At 36.0% G+C, this 23265-nt stretch overlaps 1 long non-coding RNA gene across 3 annotated transcripts; it reads left to right on the top strand.

The window, feature by feature from the left end:
- The first annotated feature begins 362 nt into the window (after window positions 1–362).
- LOC122316448 lies at window positions 363–7605 on the top strand. 3 transcript variants are annotated; one of them, XR_006244258.1, is made up of 4 exons: window positions 363–514; window positions 5909–5960; window positions 6850–6929; window positions 7195–7605. It is a non-coding gene; the product is annotated as an uncharacterized LOC122316448 (long non-coding RNA). The 3 variants fall into 3 exon arrangements; XR_006244257.1 differs by having other exon boundaries at window positions 373–518; XR_006244256.1 differs by having other exon boundaries at window positions 381–518; window positions 5697–5960.
- The last annotated feature ends 15660 nt before the right edge of the window (window positions 7606–23265 follow it).

The following is a 23265-nucleotide window of genomic DNA, read 5'->3' on the forward strand; positions in this document are numbered from 1 at the left end:
CCTTTATTGATTACTCTAAGATTTTATAGAGATTTTATTTTTCTACCTAAGACATTTGTAATTAGTTTATTTTATTTTTAACTTTGCATCTCGATTTTTTTTTTCACATTTATAACATTTACTTTGCTTTTATCTTTCTTGTTATTTTTGTCATATTTGTTTCTTTTATTATAATATTTCTGATTCATCCGCCATCTCGGCTAGTACCTTGTATGCATGCAATCAAAACACCCGGTACTTTGCTCAAGCAAAGACTTTACCTTACCCTTCAGTGAAGGAAAGGACTAACTGCCTTACCCTTCAGTGAAGGAAAGGACCTCTTATTGCATGAGGTTGTTCTTCCTTCGGTATATATAGTTCTTCCTTTGGTTCATATTGGAAACTCTCATCTTGAAACTCTACATCTCTAATTTATATTTATTATATATGGAGTTGCTGTAACATTTTGGATTAAGGCAAGCAAGGAAAGGATCATCTGTCGGGCCAATCTGCGTTGATCCAGAATTTAACCCAAGTAGGTATACCTTCTTTTAATTTCCTAATCATTGATACACAATTAGTTATAGCATGGAGTTATTATTTCAACTACTTTATTCTAATCATCAATGCCATAATGGTTCATTCTAATCTACGTAACCTTTTGCATGACTAATGGTACTTATAACAACTTCGGAAAAGTAGAATTTTCACTCTTTTATTCTAAATCTTTCAAATTCTCAGTCAATTCAACACTTTGGGTGGGGTGCAAGTTATACTTTGTTAAAGCTTAGGACACATTTTTTCCCCCTTGCAAATAGACTTCATTACCAGAAACCAGAATACAACAAAGTTCATCATCCTAAGTACAACATTACAAACATATTACATCCTGGAAGAAGCAACAATAGAACTGGTGGGTCTTTGCCACAATAGAAATCTAAGAGGCAGGGGAATAGTAATGAGGGGTATGCATTCATAGAGGTTGTTGGAAGCTTCCCATTGTGCAATAGAATGCACGTATCGATTCATATCTCGATGAATTTTCCTAACTTGCAACTTTGAAACTTGCTTAGGAGTTGCCTTATGTCATTTATGATAGGATGGACTGTCCAGATTGAGCTGGTTTATGGTTATTTTACTGCTTGTATGGTGATTATGGAGTCACATGCAATTACAACCTTTCCAATGCTTCTTTCAACTGCTTTCTTTACTCCTATAAGTAGAGCTGTGGCTTCTCCTTGATTAGGGTCTTGGCTAGGGATGGATTTTGTCTAGAAAAAGACTGGCAACTGCTGTATTGCAAGAGTCTTTGACCGCCACATCAAAAGTTAGAGTACAATGGTCTCTAGGTGTTGCTCTCCATTGGTGGCATTCAGTTACCTATTTAGTGCCCCAAATGCTCATTGAAAGTTTTGAGTCTACATTAAAAAAACTACTAATACAAGGTTGGATATCATCATGGACTATCTTATTTCTAAGGAACCAAATGTTGCCCATGACTGTGATAGCAAAGCTTTGGAATTGGTGCTCATCACTGGTGGGTATATTTAGACTCATGAAAGGGGTGATGATACATTCTATCCAGTCTTTTATATCCCTACTAGTAAAACTAGTGATATATATTAGCCATGGGGATTGTCTCCAAAGAATTCTTGTGAAGGGCCAACTCAAGAATAGATGGCTTTGAGATTCTTCCTCAGTTTTGCATATAGGACAACATGTGTCATTTTCACTCAGGAGGATGAACCTTTTTAGGTTACCCTTGGTGGGAATGATATTGTGAATGACTTTCCAATAGAAGAATTTGAGTCTGTCCTGGATTTGAATTTGCCAAAGTTTTTTTCTAGTTAATGAAATGGTCATTGGAGTTAGTGTGGACTTGGTTCATGGAAAGGGCTGCATATGCTGATTTGATAGAAAAATTCCCTGAATTATGGTGCATCTACGTAATCCTATCTTTTTGATGATGGTAGTCGAATTGTGTAAGTGGTATCTTTCTGATCTCATTCACAGTGTCATGATGAAAAAGTACTTGAAGAAGGATAGTATTCCATCTTCTTGGTTCCTCCATTGTAAGTTCAAAAACTGTAAGCTCAGGGTTCTGATAGATGGAGGGTGATTTTGGTTTGGGTTGATAGGATGGGAAGGTAGGGATTTAGGTGTCAGTCCAAAACTTTAATTATTAACTTGAAAACAAACACTTGCTTTCAAAAAGTCATTTTGCTTTAGAATCTCTTTCCAAATCCAAGAGTCAGAGTGTTTAGGTTTGGTATTGAAGAATGAAAAATTGTACAAATATTTGGTAGTAAGCATTCTCTTCTAGGTGTTGTCACTCTCATTGATCATTTGCCGACCTAATTTGCATATGATGGCAGTGTTAAAGTCTGAGGTTTTTCTGAGCCCAAGGCCTCCTATAGATTTAGGTCTGCAGATGGACTTCCAAGACTTAAGAGTGAAATTGTGAATTTTTTTAATAGGGAATCCCCACCAGAATTTCATAAAAGAACTATAAATGAAATGGGTGACAGCTTTTGGAATTAAGAGGGTGGCCATTTTCTAGGAGGGAATGGAACTTGCTACTGACCTAATTCAAGTGGTCCTACCTGCTTGAGAGAGAAGCTTAGCTTTCTACCTTGCCAAATTTTGAGTGATCCTTTGTTGCATTTCCTCAAAGTGTTATCTCTTAGAAGCTTTGAAAAGGCGGGGTAGACCCAAATATTTTATGTTAGAATAGGCAGTTTTAAAATCTAGGATTTCTTTCACTTCTCTTTTAGAATGATTTGGGGTGCTACAACTAAATTGAATGGAGGACTTTGGTACATGAATTTTTTGGCCAGACCAGAGAGAGTATTTATCAAGGTAGTTTTTGAACTTATGAGCATTGTTTTTGAAAGCTAAGCCAAAGAAGATCAGATCATCTGCAAAAGCAAATGGGAGATTTTGGGTCCATTTCTGCAAATGGAGAACCCACTGAGATGGCCTAGACTTTCTTCTCTAGTGATCATTTGAGTAAGTACCTCAGTACCAAGAATGAAGAGGAATGGGGAAAGTGGATTCCCTTGCCTAAGTCCTCTGGATGGATTAAAATAACCACAAGGGTTACCATTGATGATGCCTAAGTAAGAAACTGTAGAGATATACTCTCTGATCCAGTTGATCTATTTGCTATGAAATCCAAGAATGGACGTAATGTTAAGCAAAAAATCTCACTCTATGAAGTCAAAGGCTTTTTCCATGTCTATTTTAATAGCCATGAGACATTTTTTCCCTTTCTTTTTCCTCTTGATATGATGGAATATTTCTTGAGCCATTATGGTGTTTTCTTGGATTATTCTCACTAGGACAAAGGCTGTTTGGTAAGGAGAGATGAGTTTGGGAAGGATATTTTTCATTTTGTTGGCTAGTAGCATAGCAATGACTTTGTAGCATACATTGGACAGACTAATTGGCCTGAACTGATGAACAGTATTAGGAATGTTAGTCTTAGCGATCAATGTGTGTATGGTTCCATTCCTTGAGCAGTTTCCCATTAATGAAGAAATTCTTGATGGCAACATTGAAATCATCCTTGATTAATGTTTAAAAAACATACCAGTAAAGCTATCAGGACCAGAGGTCTTGTTGGAGGGAGCTTGCTTCAGGGTTGAAAGAATCTCAAAATCAGAGGGGATTTCACAAAGGAATTGGTTCTCCAAGTCAGTGATTTTGTTAGGGAAAAGGTCATTCTATTCAGTGTTTAGAATTGGATTTGAAGTAGTGAAAATGTCTTGAAAGTGCTAAAGGAATTTATTCTAGATCACAGAGGTCTCAGTTGTCCATGTTTGAGGGTTTATTTTAATGCTCTAAATGGAATTGGTGCGCTTCCTTATAGTGGTGGACATGTGGAAGAACTTGGTGTTTAAATTAGTTGTGGTTAGCCAACTTAGCCTAGCTTTTTGCCTCTAGAGGGTTTCCTCTCTTCTAAGTTGTTCATAGGTTAGCCTTGACTTCATTCTCTATGGTCATGGACTGAATGGTTGGGTCTTTGGATTGGATTTTTATAAGGTCCTGTGTGAGTTGTCTAATCGCATATTGGATATGACCAAAATGATTTATGTTCCAAATTTTCAGGGCCCTTTTAACCACCTTCTATTTCTTTGAGAGAATGAAGCTAGGTGTTCCAGAGAAGTGAATGTTCCAAACCTTTTGGATCACCATCTGACAGGAGGGATCCCTCATCCAAAATTCTTCAAATTTAAAGGAGGATTTGTGTTGTTTTCTCCCTGAGGTATCAAGAAAAATGGGGGAGTGGCCTGATGCACTAATTGGGAGGTGTTGGAGATTTGCATTGGAGAATAGGTTCATCTATTGGTGGTTAGTAAGCCCTCTGTTAGGCCTTTCCCTTATGCTGCCGAGACCCTGCCTATTGTTAGTCCAAGTGTACTTGGGACCATGGAATCCAAGATCAATCTTTCCAGTGTTATCTATATAGACTCTCAGTCCATTACCATTAGAGGAGCAAGTAAAGGGTCTTCCTATTTTTACAGTTTGGCTCAGAATTGAGTTAAGGTCCCCTATATAGTTATTACTGATATAGTTCATGGTATCCCAAAACTTCCCTTTTGACTTGCATATATAAGATGGAGTAATTGAAGATCAGTGCCTTTCCATAATATTGTAAATGATACGCATGCAACTAGTCCTGCTGTTCTGTTAACATATATTCAACAAGTTACAATCCAAACATTAATTTAGATTACTACGTGTTATCTACATGATATTATATGTCTACACGAGGTGATAATATATGTCTACCTGATAATCATGATGAAGGTTATAGCTAGCTAGCTAGTTGGTAGGACAGATGCTAAGATTTTTTTTCTTTTTATTTTTTGAAAGAAAAAATGTCCATAAAGTTTGAAAGAAAATGTTAAAGCATACGGTCAATTTTCTTGCCTCACATAATTATTTAAAAGGAAAATGATAGTATGATTATCAAATATGTCTATTTATATATTTTTGTTTTTTATATTTCTTTTTTTTTTCTTATGGTTATGGAATTAGTTATAATTAGTGAATTTTTATATATATATATATATATATATTTTTTTTTTTCTTAATGATTAAGGATGCTTAAAAAATGATTTAAGAAAAAAACAAAAAAACTTATTTGTACTAGTGTGCACATTTGATAGTCACTCTAATATTATCTTTTTATCTTATCTTTTCTCGTTTTAATATTTAAACACTAAAAATACAAGAAATTTTAAATTTTAAATTTTAAATTTTTAACTTTTTAATCTAATCATTACCTAATCATTACAAATTTTTTAAATTTAAAAAAATATAAAAAATAATTTAATTTTTTCAAATTTCAAAACAAAAATAATATTAAAAATTTATTTTTATTATTATATTAAAGATAAAATGGGGCTAAGTAAAATAAAAAAAATTAAAATAGATGAGCAGTAATATATTTTTTATAAGTAAAAGAAAGAAAAGAATTATTACTCTACGTAATTAGGCAAGATCCAGATACAAAGGAAGTATAGAAAAGAAACTTAATTACAAGCACTGCAAAAAGCAAGATAAAAATCATTAAAACTTGAACGATAAAATTAAAGATCCAGCTAAGTAGCATTTTTCTATTTCTTGTTTTATACCGAGCCGCCCGTTTCAGACATTGCTTTCACAATACATTCGCAAATCACAAATATAATGATATATAGAAATGGCAGCGATATGAGAAAATTTCAGAGATCAAATCTGCGGCAATCATCCCAAATAGGTAGATGGGGTATTTGACTCACAGCTGCGGCAGCATGCACAATGCTCATGATGATCACTAGTCTAGTCCACCCTCCCAAGTCAACGTTTCCTTCAGTGTATATATACATATACGGATACTATATCTGCATATCGGAAACTCTCACCTCGAGCCTTTTTACAGAAACCAGGAGAAGCAATTTGCAGCAGGCGATTTATTCCAAATTATTAAGCAAGTAAGTCCATTGCCCTTCGCTTGTTAAAAAACACTAGGACAGCAAGGCCATTTAATTAACCTTTCTTCTTCTCTGCTTTCTTTTGTGATTTTCTTCCTCTAACATGCTAAAACATTTGGCCAGTTTTTTCTTTTCTGAAAAGCCTAATGAAAGAAAACAATAGTTTACATTGCTTGGCATCTCGATCTACTTTTTAATGTTCACTTTAAATGGTTCTATTAATCTTTTGAGGTGCTGAAGCTGAACTATCTGGGAACTCCACGGTAGAAGTAATATTGTGAAAAGTTATAAGATCAATCGGTATATGCATGGATTTTACAGTCTCAATAATTATTTTTGGCATTACCGTTTTCATAGTTACTAGATCTTAATTAATTAATTGTTATTAATTTAGTATTCTTTTGACTTCTGATCGTGTGTGAGTAGATCTATTTTTTTTTTCTTCAAAAAAAAAAAAAAAAAACGCAACTAAGATTTAAGAGCTTCACAAAGGATTGATACATAACCAAAATTACCCGCCTGATCCCAATAGCAATATTAGAATTTTCATTCTCCTTGTACCAGAGTAAAATTCGCACTCAATTCATCACCTTCTTAATTTATGATCACCCAATCAAGGTGCTTTTCCACTAGCAAAGGAATTGCCTACTATTTCCATTCAGTTCAGCTGCTTTTTCCATTTTGAAAGTCAGAATTGAAAGATAAATAATAATTCACCCCGATGAAAAATGGAACCTAAGCCACAGTACTAAAAATATCACTCGCCTATTGTATTGCCTAAAAATACCATTTTATGTTTTTTGCATCTAATTTAAGTGACGCTCTATATTTTGATATATAATAGATGCTCTATATTTTTAAGAATTGTTAAGGGTCACGATTTTGACAGGGAATGGGACTGGAAGTCATCAATACCAAATGTCATAGAGCTTCACGAGGCTGGAGTCAAATTCAAAAAGGCAGAAACAGGTAACATGTTTTTCTTAAAGTTCAATAATGGAGTAATGGAAATTCCGCCTTTGGATATTGGAGATAACACACGGCCAATCTTCCTAAATCTAATTGCCTACGAGCAATATAGTCGAGATATTAGACTCAAGTACTATGTCACTCACTTTGCGACCCTTATGGATTGTCTGATTAACACCCCAAAGGATGTCGAACTACTTCGCCAAAACGGAATAATTAATAATTGGATGGGTGATGATGAAGTTGTTTCCAACATGTTCAACAGATTTTGTCACTACACCTATTTTGGCCGTGATTTCTATTATGCTGGCATTATCAAGGAAGTGAACAAGCACTGTGACAGACCATGGAATAGATGGATGGCGAAATTAAGGGGGGATTATTTCAACAGCCCTTGGGCATTGCTTTCAGTTCTAGCGGCTGTCTTATTGCTTCCATTAGCAATTGCACAAACCGTATTTTCCATTCTTTCTTACGTTTTCAACTGAGTCATTACTACTGTTTAACCTTTTTAATTAGTTATTGTAATAAAATCTCTCTACTTCAGTACTTACGTGGCTCCTCAGGAAGTCTTCTCTCTTGAGTTTCCAATCATCTTTTGTTGAATATTGGACGGATTAATTAGCACCCAAACCAACTTAGGGGCTGCAGTTTATACTTGCTTTTTCGACTTTAATCTTCCAGATGAAACTCTCCAGTCTCATGTGCATGATCTATTTGAGTGTCAATATTTTTATAAATTCATTCTTGAATTTCAAGGTTTATAAATTTTGAATTTAAAATTTAATATATATATATATATATATATATGAAAATTATGGGGGGTGCCAGATCAATATACGTACGTAGTTGACGATTCGACGAAGACTGCAAAGGTACGTTTAGTGTCCAGAATTGAGAATATAACCTTGCTAATAATGCCAAAATAGAGTTCTCTATTTTTTCTTTTTTATTTTATTTTTTGATAAACTGAATTCATTCATAGATGAAAAAGTATTGGAAATACAAAGCCTGTCCCAGAAAACTTCCAAACAGATACTACTAATTACAACATTTTAGAATCTGTGAGCACCCATTAGAAACAGAGTTTGGATAAGAATGCCACCATTGACTTGTTTCTTCTACCCATTTGGTATGTTGAGCTATGAGGTGTGCTGCCTCATTCCCATGTCTTCCCACAAGAAGGACATCAACCCTCCGAAAACAGTGTAATAAATGCTGAACTTCCGTTAACAAAGGCCCCTGCAACGTGAAATTTTTACTTTGAGAATTTATGGCTTCAACAATCGTCAAAGAGTCGCCTTCCAGTTGTTACTTTCTGAATCCCATATGTAGAATCATTTGTAATCCTCTTAATACTGCTAAGGCTTCAATCTCATCCACTGAATAATCCCTAACTTCCTTCCTACTAGAAGCAAATAAAACAACCCCTTTCTAGTAGGCCTGTTCATCTGGGTTCCGACCGGGAAATCCGGGTAGACCCAAACCGGAACCCGGATTTCAAATCCAGGCCGGAACCCGGACCGGATTAGCCCGGGTCATAAACGGGCCGAAACCCGGATGAATCTGGGTTTTTCAAAACCCGGATTCTGGGTTCCGGATTGAACCTGTTTTTTTTTTTAACCCATATAAAAGCCTAAATGTATATACAATATTTTCACATGTAGCTCTGATTTTTTTATAAAAATCAAAAAAATAAATTTGATTGTGCACTTTAGAGGTTGAAAAACAAAAGAATAAACATGTAGCTATGCATGTTTCATTTGTTTGATGCAAAACATAGTCAAAGATGACCAAATACACATAGAAAAAAACATACTCATAAAAACATAGTCAAAGCATAATATTTGTGTTCTAAAAATACTAGATGCATCTAAAAAATAAATAAAAAAATCCAACATTCATCTATGCATGCATCATAATGCAATCCACTACATATTCCATTATTTGCTATATATACATTACAAAATACAAAATTACAATATATAAATTACAAAATCAGATGCATTTCTATCAATTATTTAATCTCCACACCAAATAGCAACTTCAAGTGATTGGACCGAAAGAGATCCTGCAAAAAACAAAATCTTGAGTAAATCCATGGGTAGACTAAGATATGGTTGGCTGAACAAGCATAATTTATGAGTGAAATAAAACAAAGTTGGCTTCTTTCTTTTGCAGTCCATCTAATCCTCTAACATGCTCTTGTATTGAAGAGAGTTATGGGCCAATTCACTTTGATTTATTCCCAGATTTCACTCTAAGTCTACAAAACCATATTCTCTCTTTTTTCCTTTGATTTTTTTCATAGTTTTTCTTCTCTCTTGGAAGTTAGATCTACATCTCTCTACCAGCCACAACACTACATGTTCCATACCATTAGAACATCCATACTCTCTCCATCACCTCTAGCCAACAGCCACTAAGAGGCAACGATGCGACCACCAGACATGGTCCCCTGACCATGCCATTTTGCCCTCCTTTGATCGGGGTTTTAGCGTATCCCCCAATCCCGGCTTATTTCCTTAGTTGTTTGGTTATATTTTCTTATTTTCCTTCATTCCTCCCTAGCTTAAAAATGTTTTAGTCATATAAAAATAAACTCATAAAATGTAACTCGACCGGGTATCCAGGTACCCGGACGAACTATGTCATTATAATATGGTCCAAAGAATTATATTTAACATAACATTTGAATCAAGTTTCATAATTGCTGAAGAATTATCAAGCCAGTCATAGCCGAAAAAATATATATCCACACTTTTCAAGCCAAGAAAAACAACCTATTTTTTATGCTGTTTATTGATCCATTATGCTTTCTATCTTATAATATTCACCCATTGTATTTTCTCATTATAAAAGCACCTGTTGTATTTTTAATTTGGCCATATAAATTTTGTGCAGATTACATCAAAGCATATCTATTATTCTCCTCATTACATCCTAGGGTATAAGCACATGAACATGTATAAAAGATCCAATCTCCTAATAGAGAAAATTTAAATGGATTTAAATTATTCATCACTGTAATCAACATCAAGGACTCTGGATTTTTCTTCACGTTTCCTAAGATCTATCAAACTCATGACAGCATATACTTTGTACCACCAAACATATAACAGTATCACGTTGCCTCACTTCAACAATCAAGCTTGGTGATCACATTACCAAGATTATATTCTTAATTTCTCCTCCACTTGTTTAAACAGTAACAAACGTCCCAAAAAAGCTTGTTCGAGAAACACATCAGCTTATGATTAAAAAAATGCATGATCATGGGGTTTGCTAAAGCAATATACAATCAGAATCACTACCTTTTTCCTTCGGCCTTGACATTATTAGAATAATCAATGTAAATATTTAAAGGATAGGAATGGTTTGACAATATATTTTAACAACCAATTACTCTTTTTGGGTGGGTAAGAGTCACTAATCCTACCTCCTCGATCTCTATGCATATTGCCTTTAGCTCTTGATCACCTCTATGTTAGATTAGGTTTGGTAACCCTACCAAGTTTTAGGTATTTATTTCTCCTTTAAATCCCAACTGTGACAAAGACAAGTACCCTATGCCATGTGCTGTGGCCATGAACCTGCATGAAGTAGCTTGCTGTTGATCATAAATCACCTGAAACTGATCATAAATCACCCTAAAATACTTCTAAAAGTTTTCCTCTTCTCTTAATAAGGATGTTAACTACAAGGGTTAAAGAGTGGGGGAATTAAGTTTAAGAAAAGCAGCTTAATTTGTGAGATTTGAAGTTCTGGACCATCTCTGCAATATGTACTTCAAAGTTATTAACTACTACTACTCAATTGCTTAATTCAATTGATTGGGGGATGAAGTATTGGGATGGGAAAGACATGCAGTCAAGTTTGGATCTATTCCCTTGAAAAAGTCAGTTTTAGATTTTTATTTTTATATATATAAAAAAATCAATATAATGACTCTTGATCAGTTGTTGAACACAACCTTCTAGATGGAAAAAAATGGGTATGAGCAGAAAGGATAAGTCACTCGAGAGGAGAGAATCTTTATGGATGAAATAATTGGTCCCCATGTATAATAATGTGCGTGATGATAATGTGACAAATAAACAAAGATGACCATAAAAAACCCATAAAAAAAAAAAGATACATTCAGATCTGAACTTGAACAGATAAACAAAAACAAATCTAATCTTGAACAGATAAACAAAAAATTATTTCTTTCCCCTCGTTTTCCCAGCAACCAAATAGATAAACAAAAACAGATTTGAACTTGAACAGAGATGCTAGCACATACTTGACCATAAAAAACCCATTAAAAAAAAAAGATACATTCAGATCTAACAAAAAATAGTAGATGTACATTCTTTGTCGGATCGATCGATCGATTGAGAGAGAGAGAGAGAGAGAGAGAGAGAGAGAAGAGACTACCTATCTAAAGTCCACCGGCGCCGGCGAGAGAGATAGACGGCTAGGGTACGTTCGTTGGGCTCGAACGAGAGAGAGAGAGAGAGAGAGAGAGAAAGAGAGAGAGAGAAATGAGAATCACAATTTTTTTTTTTATATATATAAACCGGGTATCGGGGTTTAAATCCGGTACTGGGTGAAATACCCATAATCGGCCCGGACTGGGCTGGTTTTAATAATGCGGGTTTCGGCCCGGTTCAAATCCGGGTCGAAACCCATTGGCTTCTTTAACTTCCTCAACAGAGTAGGGCTGTAAAAGGGATTTGTGGCGCCCTGACTCTCACGTGCAAAAAGGGCGGGAATCATGACATCAGGATACTGACAACACGGGTTATACACCCCAAATGACAAGTGTTAAGTGTATGTACATGCAAAGGGTGTAAAATAATAATCGTAGCAGATAAATAAAAGTTAGTCAACTAAGTACCAGAATTTGTTAAATACATATTTTCCAAAATAAAATGGCTTTAAAAAATTATACAATTATCTAGTAAAATAAAGTAAAAGCCAAAATACATAATCAAAACTGGGAAAAAAATCACAAGACACGAAAAGCGACAACACGTCGCTCCTTTAGCGAAGTCGATCCCTTAGGTTCAACATCCTCATCTGCATCAAATTCTACGATTCCATAAAACAGAACCATAGAGAAGAATACCACGTAAGATTATAAGTCTCAGTAAGTAATCAACCAAATAACCCAAGAGATAAAAACACATTAATGCAACCAACATGAATACGTGCACATGATGAAACATGCAGGAGGCCAAAGCCATCATTTTTTTTTCCTGAAAATGACCATTTTCCAACGCACTCCAAAAATTCCATTTGACCCAAAACATGCCATTAAATGCCACCTGCCATTTTCCTAGAAAACAGCCCAAACATAAGTCGACCATTTTCCCAGAAAATGGTCCTCATATCCATTAAATTACAAACTGCCATTTTTCCCGAAAATAGCCTAACAAATTCATTTATCAATCATTGTAGGTGGGAATCACAGGTAGGACTACTACCATCCCTACAGCGTGTATCGTAGGTGGGAATCACATGCGAGATTCTCTACCACCATCCATACAGTTCTTTTTCCTCTCTTTCATTCCTTTCATTACAAACATATCTAAAATCATTTCTCAATATGAAAACCCAATTTTCATCCTTAACACATGAAAATTCATGAACATAATGATGAATGTTATGTTACCAACACAACATATAAAAACCCAAACATAGCCAAACTCCAAAAATATGCCCAACCTTCAATCCAACCCAAAAATCCAAACTCCTCAGATCCAAGGCCTGACACAACCAACCAGATTGCAAAAAACAGGTTAGTATAAAAATATATTTATTATATTTAAATATCAAGAAATCATTTGGAAAATTACTTACAACAACGAAAGGCAACTCTGGAAGATCAAAGGTCACGCAGAAAGTGGTAGAGTAGCGGCGGAGCGGTGTTTTCAAGAGATGGTTGTGGGGGAGGTCACCGGCGAGTGGTCTAGCTGGTGGGTTGGGCGGTGATGGCAAGTGGTGGCACACAGCGGCGCACTGAAGGTGAGAGAGAGACGAACGAAGGAAGAAAGGGAGAGAGAGGTTGTGCGCAAGAAGGAAGTAGGGGAGGAGAGAAAAGAAGGAAGAAAAAAAGAAAGAAGAAAAAAACAGGGGAAAAAGAAAAAGGAAGGGAAAGAAATGAGGTCATATCTTTTCAACTCAGGGTCTCAAAACTGATCCAACGAAAATGATTTCAAAACAGCAATTTAAATAAAATAATTTAAAATAGAGAGCAATTTAAATAATGAACTATAATAAATAACAAGAAAACACATTGAATTAAATTTCACAGTTAGAAATCATAAAATAATACCACAAAAATCATATAAAATTTAAAACAAGAAAGTCCATAATAATAATAAATAAAATAATTATTTAATTAAAACACATGAAAAATATTGGGTATCACAAGATTGGTTCATTTCTTCAGTAACTCTCCTCTGTAAAACATTAATAACTGGATCCATCCTATTAGGGCAAATAGTGGAGAACATCTCTGAAATGTAAGGGACTATAACCCTCTCCAAATCCTCTCCCTCTTTCCAAACACCTCTGTCATCTTGAAGTTTAGTAATATAATTTTTACTTCTTCACCCAGATGCTTTATGAGGAAAGAACTGAGTAGTTTTATCACCCGAATGTAACCACAACGCCCTGGAACTTTGCTTCCACACCATTTCCTCCCTCTCTAGCAGCAAATTTATATCCTATTTCAGCCCCCTAACCTCTACAGTTTTATTAGGATCTAAAATCACACTATTCAACTTAGCCATCTTTTCAGCCAACATTTTTTTAATATTACCAAACTGTTTAAACTTCCAAGATTTGAGTCGAATTCAACAGCAAGAAATAGCTTACTTCAAATCATCAACTGATTCCTCATTAGTGTTGCTATTCCATTCAGAAGCAATAACTTCTTCACACCCTATTGCCCCAGTCCACATAGATTCAAATCTGAAAAGTTTTCTACCATGCATTTTTCCACAAGCTGAACTCATTGTATCAAGCAATAAGCCTTTATGATAAGAATATGCAACCCCAAAATTATTGACCTTAGTAGAAGGATAAAATGAAAACCACTCCAGGTTAGCCATAAATCTATCTAATCTCTCCTAATATTAGTCATCCCATCCCTCCTATTAGACTAAGTAAAATAATGCCCCTCTGTATTTATACTTTCCAACCGATAGAAATCCACTGCCTCCCTAAAATCCCTTATCTGCCATTCACTTCGATTCCTACCTCCTCAATTTTCCTCATTAGATAGGATCTCATTAAAATCACCAAAACAAAGCCATGGCCCATTGATAGACATGGAAATGTATTTCATCAAAGCCCAAATCTCCTTTCGACTCCTCACCTCTGGAAGGTCATAAATAACAGTTATTCTCCATTTTATTTGTGAACGTCTTTCATTCACCAACCAAGCATCAAAATGATGTTTAGAATAAGAGATGATGTCTACCTTAGTATTTTTACACCATTACAACACAATTCCACCACTCTGGCATTCACTACTAATAGCAAGACACCCATAAAAACCCAATGAATATTTTAGAAAATCCATTTTCCTTCCAAGTGATTTAGTTTCCATTACAAACACAACATCAGAAACTTCACTTCGGATTACATTACGAAGCAAATGAACACCCCATGAGTTCCCAATCCCACGTGAGTTCCATTCTAAACTTTTCATGGTGACCGGCGGGATTGGAACTCAGCCTTCGCCGATAACACTTGAATTTCCACAACTCTTCATCCATAAGATAGAATTGCTTAGGATTGGCCCCATCAGAGTTAAAATTGAAAACACTAGCATCATTTACTCTTTTAGAAGGAATAAGAGAAATGTACTTACCAAAATTGTCTTCCGCTGTAGAAACTTCCTTCCTTCGCCATTGACCATCTCTTATAGCTCTGTTCACTGCCTTTGCTTTCTATTGCTCTGACTTCACCATTCCACTAGGAATAAGAGAACAAAACTCCCTATTTGTCTTCATCGAATACTCTTCAAGTAAGCCCTCAAGCCCAAGTTCTTGATTTCTTCTTTTCAGCCCACACGAACTTCCTCTATTTCTAGCAGACCCCTTTTCAACCTAATCCATTGACGCTTGACTCAAACTCTCATATTTACCATAGGCCGTATTTTTAAGTCTTCCTTTGGCCCACTTATAACTTGCATCTTCATCTTAGGCCCAATTTCATCCCAGTCCACAAACACTGGATTTAGTGTCTGTCTTCCCCACATCATCTTACCCCCTCACCTTCTTCCCTTGTGAGTAACTTCTCAAAATGCCATTAGTAGCACCCATTTCATTATCAGTATTTGAAGCATTTTCAATCACTATAAAGGGCTTATTATGTGCCATGCCTCCCTCTGCTCTCAGCCGGGATCTATATGGGAAGTCATTGATTGTGCTAAATTATTGCATATTTTATATATCTAGAACCAATATATTTTAACTAGTTCATGACATTATTATTGATTTTAAATTAAAAAAATGGCTAATAGGCATAAATCTGAGTTGTGATTTAAATTGATTAATATAAAGATTTATGCTTAATTTTATAACCTGTAATTTAATTGGGCAATATTTCCTTACATTCATGATATATTTTTGATATTCTAGTCTTCCTTTTTATTTTTTTATTTTTCTATTCTATTTCTTTTTTTTTTAAGCACTCACGCAAAACATGCTTAAAGGAGTTTTTATTTCTTTGGTCTTGGACGAGAGACGCAGCAGAGTTTCCTTTTTTATGAAAGGCGAAAAGAGACCATGCAGGACGCTGCATTTTTTTAGTTTTAGGTGGAATGCTACGTTGCACGAGTTAGGGGAAAAGAAAGCTTAGGTGCTGCATGAAAGAAAAAGGAAATGATTTTATGGGGATAGGAAGCAGGAGGGGAAGGAGCACGAAGACTGGAAAAAACAAAGAGAGGGCAGGGGAGACGGGAATGAAAGGGAGCAGGCTGACTCTTTGGTGGAGGTTTGGAGCTTTGGAGAGACAGTTGGGATTTACGTCAGTCTTGGGGTTTTGGCAGGGCTCTTTTGCTGGGAAAAAATGCATCACAAGGCTGCACTTGAGCTGGGGAGTTGGGGACTAGAAAAAGAGAGAGACAGAGAGAGTTTTATTTTTCTGGGTTAAAGTAAGGAAAGACCGATTGGAGCATGGGAGCTCTCGGGTTCTGTGGCTCTTGGGCTCTTTGTTTTCTCTCCACCTTTGCTATCTTGTGAAGGGATTTTCTAGTGTTGAGTTTTGTGTTTTATTTTATTTTTCTGATAGAGAATGTTTCTTTGATTTCCATGGCTCTTGTGATGAACATGGTTGGCTAAATTTTCGTACTAAGGTTAGAGGTGAAGTCTAATGATTTAGACATTGTTTTTAGATCAACAATAGAGTTTACATTGTGAGTTTGATCGATTGAATGGTTTTATATTATACACTGGAAAGGTATAGGAGTGGAAGTATGGTAGTGGGCAAGGTGACGTGTTCGTGATGCATTTGGTCTGGAAAAGGAAGAGAAGGTCATTGCCAGTAGTTGGGATTGGCTTTAAGTGGAAGTTAGAAACGTTGCCATTTTCGTATACATTTTAATTGATTGTGTTTTAATAGAACGTTGTCGATTGATACATTTCCTTTCAATAAGTGTAACGCAAGTTAGAGACGCACAAGATAAGAAGTTTAAGGAGGTTTTACAACAGATCTCATGGCTTTCTTCTCTTGACTCTGATGATCTTGGTTTAGTTAATTGAAATGTAGATATGGAGGAAGGTATAGGAGAGGTGTGACAAGGAGACACGGTGGACAGAGGATTTGTCAAAGGAATTAAGCTAGATTTTCCTCGATTTTGTAGCGGTAATCCATTACCATGGATTTATCGTGTGAATCAATATTTTTTGTATCACCAAGTCTCCCTTGATCAATGAATCTTCATTGCTTCATTTCACATGGATGAAGAAGCTTTGGTTTGGTTCCAGAATGCCAGTGAGGCTGGATCTTTTTAGTCTTGGGAGGACTTCATCAAAGCTATTCAAATCAGGTTTGATTCTACTCCATACGATGATCCAATGGAGTCTCTTACTTGTCTCAAGCAGGTTAGTACAGTTAACGAGTATAAGGCTGAATTTGAAACTCTTTGCCATCGAATTAAAGGCAAATCTGAGAAGAAGAGATTGAGTTGTTTTCTAAGCGGCTTACGTGATGAGATTAGATTGCCTGTTAGGATGCTAAATCCTTTATCCTTGAATGATGCATATAGCTTAGCTAAAATTCAAGAACAATATGTTGAGAGTTTTAGAAGGCCTTGGAGAAGTTCACTTACTGATTCGAGTAAGTTTAGTTCAGAGGCTAGTGTGTCGAAGTCTGAACAAGCTCCTTCCATTTTAGGATCCCTGAGAACTCAACCTTTAGCTCTTATCATAAGGTCTTTGAGTCTCAGATGCAGGAAAGGTGCAAAAAAGACCTTTGTTATTTTTGTGATGACAAATGGCAACCAATTCATAAGTGTGTTAGGCCAAAACTATTTCTATTGGAAGGTATGGACATTGTTGGTGAGTCCAGTTGTGAAGTGGACAGTGCCTCTAGTGGTGAAGTGGCTATTGAGCTTGCTGAAGTTGTAGTTGAGAGTGCTTTCATCTCATTACAGTTTATTGTGGGGGGTGGAGGACCTAAGACAATGAGACTTATTGGTTATATTGGAAAGAGAAGGTTGGTGATTTTGGTGGACATTGGTAGTACACATAATTTTGTGGATACTGTAGTGGTTGCTCGATGCAAGTTACATGTGCAATTGAACCAAATTGTTCGAGTTAAAGTGGCTAATGGCCAAGTCATTGATGGTACTAACAAATGTGTGGCTGTGTCCCTACAGAGTCAGAGTATACCTTTCACAGTTGATTTTTTACTCTTCCCTTGGGGGGATGTGATATTATTCTTGGCATTCAGTGGTTGTCTACATTGAGTCCTATTCTATGGGACTTTGTGAATATGCGTATGCAGTTTGAACATGCTGGTCAAACAGTCTTCTTCAAAGGATTAATAGCATCTCAATTATCTTTTATTGATGATAGTGAATCTCTTAAAATCTCTGGTTGTGGTCAGAGAGGAGTATTTTTGTAGTTAGTTGCTTGTGACTCAATTGAGCCCTTAATTATGCAAGATGAACAAGTGCAACAACTTTTACATAAATGCAAGGTTGTTTTTTATGAACCTATAGGGTTGCCATCCAATAGGTACCATGATCACAAAATTCACTTGAAACAAGACACTTCTCCTATCAGTGTTAGACCCTATAGATATCCATTTTATGAGAAAACAGAAATTGAGAAAATTGTAAAAGAGCTCTTGAATTCTGGGGTTATTAGGCCAAGTCAGTCACCCTTTTCCTCTCCTGTATTGCTAGTCAGGAAGTCTAATGGCATTTGGAGAATGTGTGTTGATCGTAGGGCCTTAAATGAAGTCATTATGAAAGATAAATACCTCATTCCTGTTGTGGATGAGCTCTTGGATGAACTTTCTACATTTTTTTCCAAGTTGGATCTTAGGGCAAGGTATCATCAAATATATATGAGTGATGAATATGTCCATAAATTTGCATTCAGAACTCATGAATGGCACTATCAGTTTCTTGTCATGCCCTTTGGGCTCGCCAATGCCCCTTCAACATTTCAAAGACTCATGAATGAGGTTTTCAGGCCATTTCTTAGACATTTTGTCATTGTTTTTTTTTATGACATACTAGTCTATAGCTAGGACATGTCATCACATTTGTCTCATCTCTCTACAGTGTTGCTCACATTACAACATCACCAACTTTATGCCAAGTAGTTGAAGTGTAAGTTTGCATGCCCAGAAATTGAATATTTGGGTCATTTGATCTCCAAGAAAGGGGTAAGGGCATACCCTAAGAAGTTGGAGTCCATGATCTCTTGGCCAATACCTAAAAACCTGAAGTCATTAAGAGGTTTCTTAGGATTGACAGGATACTATAGGAAATTTATAAGGGTTATGGCCAGATTGCTGTATCTCTGACTTCTTTGCTAAAAAGAGATGCCTTTGTTTGGTCAGATTATGCTACTCGGTCTTTCATGACTTGAAGGCTGCTATCACGAGTCCTCCTGGGTCTTGCCTTGCTTGATTTCACCAAAGCTTTTGTCATAGAATGCGATGCTTGTGCAACTGGTGTAGGTGCAGTTTTGATGCAAGAACAAAGATGTGACACCCCCCAACTCCCATGTACAAAAAGACGGGAATCGATGCATCAGGATGATGAAAATATGGATCACGCATCCCATCACCAAGTGTCAAGTGTATGTACAAGCAAAAAGTATCCAACAAAAACAACGCAGCAGAATGAGTTAAGTTGATTACTAAGTACCATAATTGTTAAAATAAAAATATGCTTAAATATAATCTTACCAAAAATATTACAAAAGTCCAAAAAAACATAATGTAAACCAAATACATAATTAAAAGGTGGGAAAACAATTCCCAATACACAAGCTAAAGCATCAAGTCACTCATCTGGTGGAGTCGCCTCCTTAGACTTAGCCTCCTCGTCATTTGCATCAAAATCTAAGGTACCAAGAAATGGTACCGCAGGTAAGTAATAACCTAAACAAACCACAAGATAAATAAATGCATCCATGCAATAACAAAGGTATGCTCATGATGCCATATGCATGAGACCCAAAAATCATCATTTCCCACAATGAACAATTTTCCACGCACTCCAAAAATCTCATTTGGCTCATAAATCCAACATATGTGCCATATTTCTAGAAAATTGCCAACATAAAATCCATTAATCAAATCTCGCCATTTTCTCGAAAAATGGCCCACATATCCAATTTAATTTGTAACGAGCGATGCCCAATTTCGCGCCCAGCAAGTTCGTAGCCAAACATCCTCTAGCCTTTGCCAGCAGAGGGGCCACAGAGTCAACACGAGAGCATTACCCTCCCATCCGATCCTGTTGTTGCCTAGCGACAACTCAGGGGACGTCACTTAGTATATTCCGCTTCCGAGTGACCAGAGGAGTTCCACCAAAATAATGCCCCATCTTTGCTTGGGGTCGTGATACACACGCACCCAAAAATCCATTTTACATATAAAATCTAGTTTTCATTCATGCTCATAAACATGCATGCAATTATGCGAAATAATGGCAAGACACAAGAACGACAAATAGCCAATAAAACCCAACATCAATCAATCACACAAACTCCGTTCACCATTCCAACCAACCCCCGACTCCTCGGGCTTAGTCTGGCACAACCAACCAATTTCAAAAAATATTTGTTAAAGCAAAATATATTTAAATCTCAAAGTTTATTCAGAAAATCTTTACAACGCTTTAAATACAATATTTGAAAGATCACGCACCCAATTTAATTCCCGAAAGCTAGTTCGAAAATAAATCACTAAAAATTACAATTTTTGGTACTAAAATGGGTTTAAAAAACAAGATGATTTTCAAAACATAATTTTCAGAATAAAGGCTGATTTTTACTGAAATAAAAATTGAGGAAAATGGTTGGAAGTGTAGCACACGATTAGAACCAAAAACTCACAAGAAATGAAAATGAAGGCCACGACTACAAGGGCAAAACAGGGGCATGATTAAGGGTAATACAAAGTAGGAAAATGGAACCAAAACAACCGAAAATGCAAGGGTTAAACACAAGCATGAACCCACGAAAATACTAGAGGAAAAACAGAGGAAACCATGAAAGTGAGGCAAAAAAAAAAAAAAGCATTGACTCATGGATTCACTGCAAAAATCAGCAAAAACAGAGAAAAAATATAAATGCAAGAGAGAAAGGTAATGCACGGTTTCACAGCAACAAGAAAAAGAAAGTTTGGAGATGAAAATGCAAGTTGATACCCGAATGAAATATAGAAAGAGCTTCATTTCCAAGCTTGAAGATGAACCAGAAATTTTTCAAGGGAGAAGAAGAACAGCCGGCGCAACAAGCGAAGAAAAGGAGAGAAAACCAAATAAATGGAGAGAAGAATAAGAAGGGAGAAGCAGCAGCAACAATCGAACCCAAAGAGAAGAGGAATGAAAATGATGATGAAATGAGAGGAAATGAAGTGGACGGCGCAAGGGAGAAGAAAGAAAAAATGAAGCTCTAAGCTACCACCCAAAACGATGCCGTTTAGGAGATTAAGAGGGTTGGGCTTCAAGTGCAACAGGTTGGGCCGAAAATGAAGGGAATTTTGGCCCAAAAACAAGGAAAAACCCACTAAAAATAAGTCCATTCCGAAAATAAAGGGTCTAAGAAAGGAAAAAGGCACAATAAAATAAATAAAAGTCAAATAAAAACATTACAACTCACAATTAATAAAATAAAATAGTTAAAGCCCATCAATAGAATAAATTAAAATAAAGAAGAATTTAAATGCAAACCAATAATTAATACAAGAAAGCATTTTAAAATATTTTGCACAACTTAAAAATCATAAAATAAACCCAATGAATAACACATTTAATTTAAAACAAGAGAACTATTATTTATAATAAACTAAATAATCATTCATTAAAAATGCACGTAAAAACGGGGTATTACAAAAGACCTTAGCCTTTCTGAGTTAGGCTTTGAAGGGTAAAAATTTAACTCTTTCCACTTATAAAAAAGAGTTGCTAGTCTTAGTGCTAGCTGTTAAGAAATGAAGGCCATATATTTTGGGAAGTGTATTTGTGGTCAGAACTGACCATCATAGCCTTAAATACTTGCTTGAGCAAAAGATTGGTATTGTTGCACAACATAAATGGCTTTCTAAGCTCCTTGGCTATGAATTTACAATTGAATATAAGAAAGGTGTGGAAAATAAGGTGGTTGATGCCTTGTCTAGGATGGATCAGAGTAATGAAACTGAAGAATTGGCAGCATTGTCCTTTCCTACACCAACATGGCTCATAGATTTGAAGTCTACTTATGATGCAGATCAGGGTGTTCTTAAACTAATTTTTGAGTTGTAGTTGGATCCTACTTCTGATCCTTCATTTAAACTAAGACGTGATATTCTATTTAAGAAGGATCGAATTTATGTGCTCGATTCTTTGCCATTGAAACAACAGATTTTGCATTACTTGCATTCTAGTCCTGCTTCTGGACATTCTGTTTTTCACAAATGTTTGCACAAAGCTAGGGTAGATTTCCATTGGCCTGGTCTCAAGAATGATGTCAAGAACTTTATTCGTGAGTGTGAAACCTGTTAGAGAAACAAGATTCAAAATATCCTTCCAGCTGGGTTTTTACAACCCTTACCTATTCGTGAGCAGATTTGGACTGACCTCTCAATGGATTTTGTTGAGGGTTTGCCTATTTCCAAGAGCTATTCTGTCATCATGGTTGTTGTGGACAGATTGTCAAAGTATGCCCATTTTATGCCATTAAAACATCCATTTACAGTTGCTCAAGTGGCCTTACTATTTTGAATACAATGTTTTTAAGCTGCATGGGCTGCCTAAAACCATTGTTTCTGATTGTGGATCAACTTTTACTAGTTCATTTTGGAAAGAAATTTTCAGATTGCAAGGGGTTAATCTTTCCTACTCTTCAGCCAATCACCCCCAAAGTGATGGCCAAACAGAAGTTGTTAATAAGTGTCTTGAACACTTTCTCAGATCCTTTTCTAGGGATAAGCCAAAGTTATGGGTTGATTGGCTTTCATTATTTGAATGGTGGTATAATTTCACCTTTCATACCTCCACCAAATTAACCCCATTTGAAGCTGTGTATGGAATTCCCCCAACTAAGCTTCAAGCTTACATTCTTGGCATCACTTCTAATCCATCAGTAGATTAGCTGTTGTAGACATGTGAGCAAATTGTGACTACTCCCAAGTCCAACCTTACACTGGCCCAGGATAGAATGAAGTTCTATTATGATAAGAGGCATATTGACAGAGATTTCTTAGTTGGAGATTGGGTCTATCTTAGCCTTCAACCTTATCGACAACAATCTGTGGCAGTCAGAAGTAATCTTAATCTTTAACCTCGTTATTTTGGACCATTTCAAATCACACATCAAATTGGCAAGGTAGCTTATCGACTATGTTTGCCCTCAGATTCTCTCTTGCATCTAGTCTTCCATGTTTCTTCTTTGAAGAAAAAGATAGGAGACCATGTTACTCCTCTTTCAACTTTTCCCCTAGTTGATGTGCATTGAGCAGGAAGAAGTACTTAAATAACCATAATCTCATAGTTTCAATATGCTATGTAACGAAGGTAGTAAAGATAAAGGTGACAACCGTACTCCCACCATGCACGTTGGCCTTAGCCTTGAGGATAAGTCTATTTACCACTCTAATAGTACTGATC

This window comes from Carya illinoinensis, chromosome 1, assembly GCF_018687715.1.
Source record: "Carya illinoinensis cultivar Pawnee chromosome 1, C.illinoinensisPawnee_v1, whole genome shotgun sequence".
In the NCBI taxonomy this organism is placed as follows: Eukaryota; Viridiplantae; Streptophyta; class Magnoliopsida; order Fagales; family Juglandaceae; genus Carya; species Carya illinoinensis.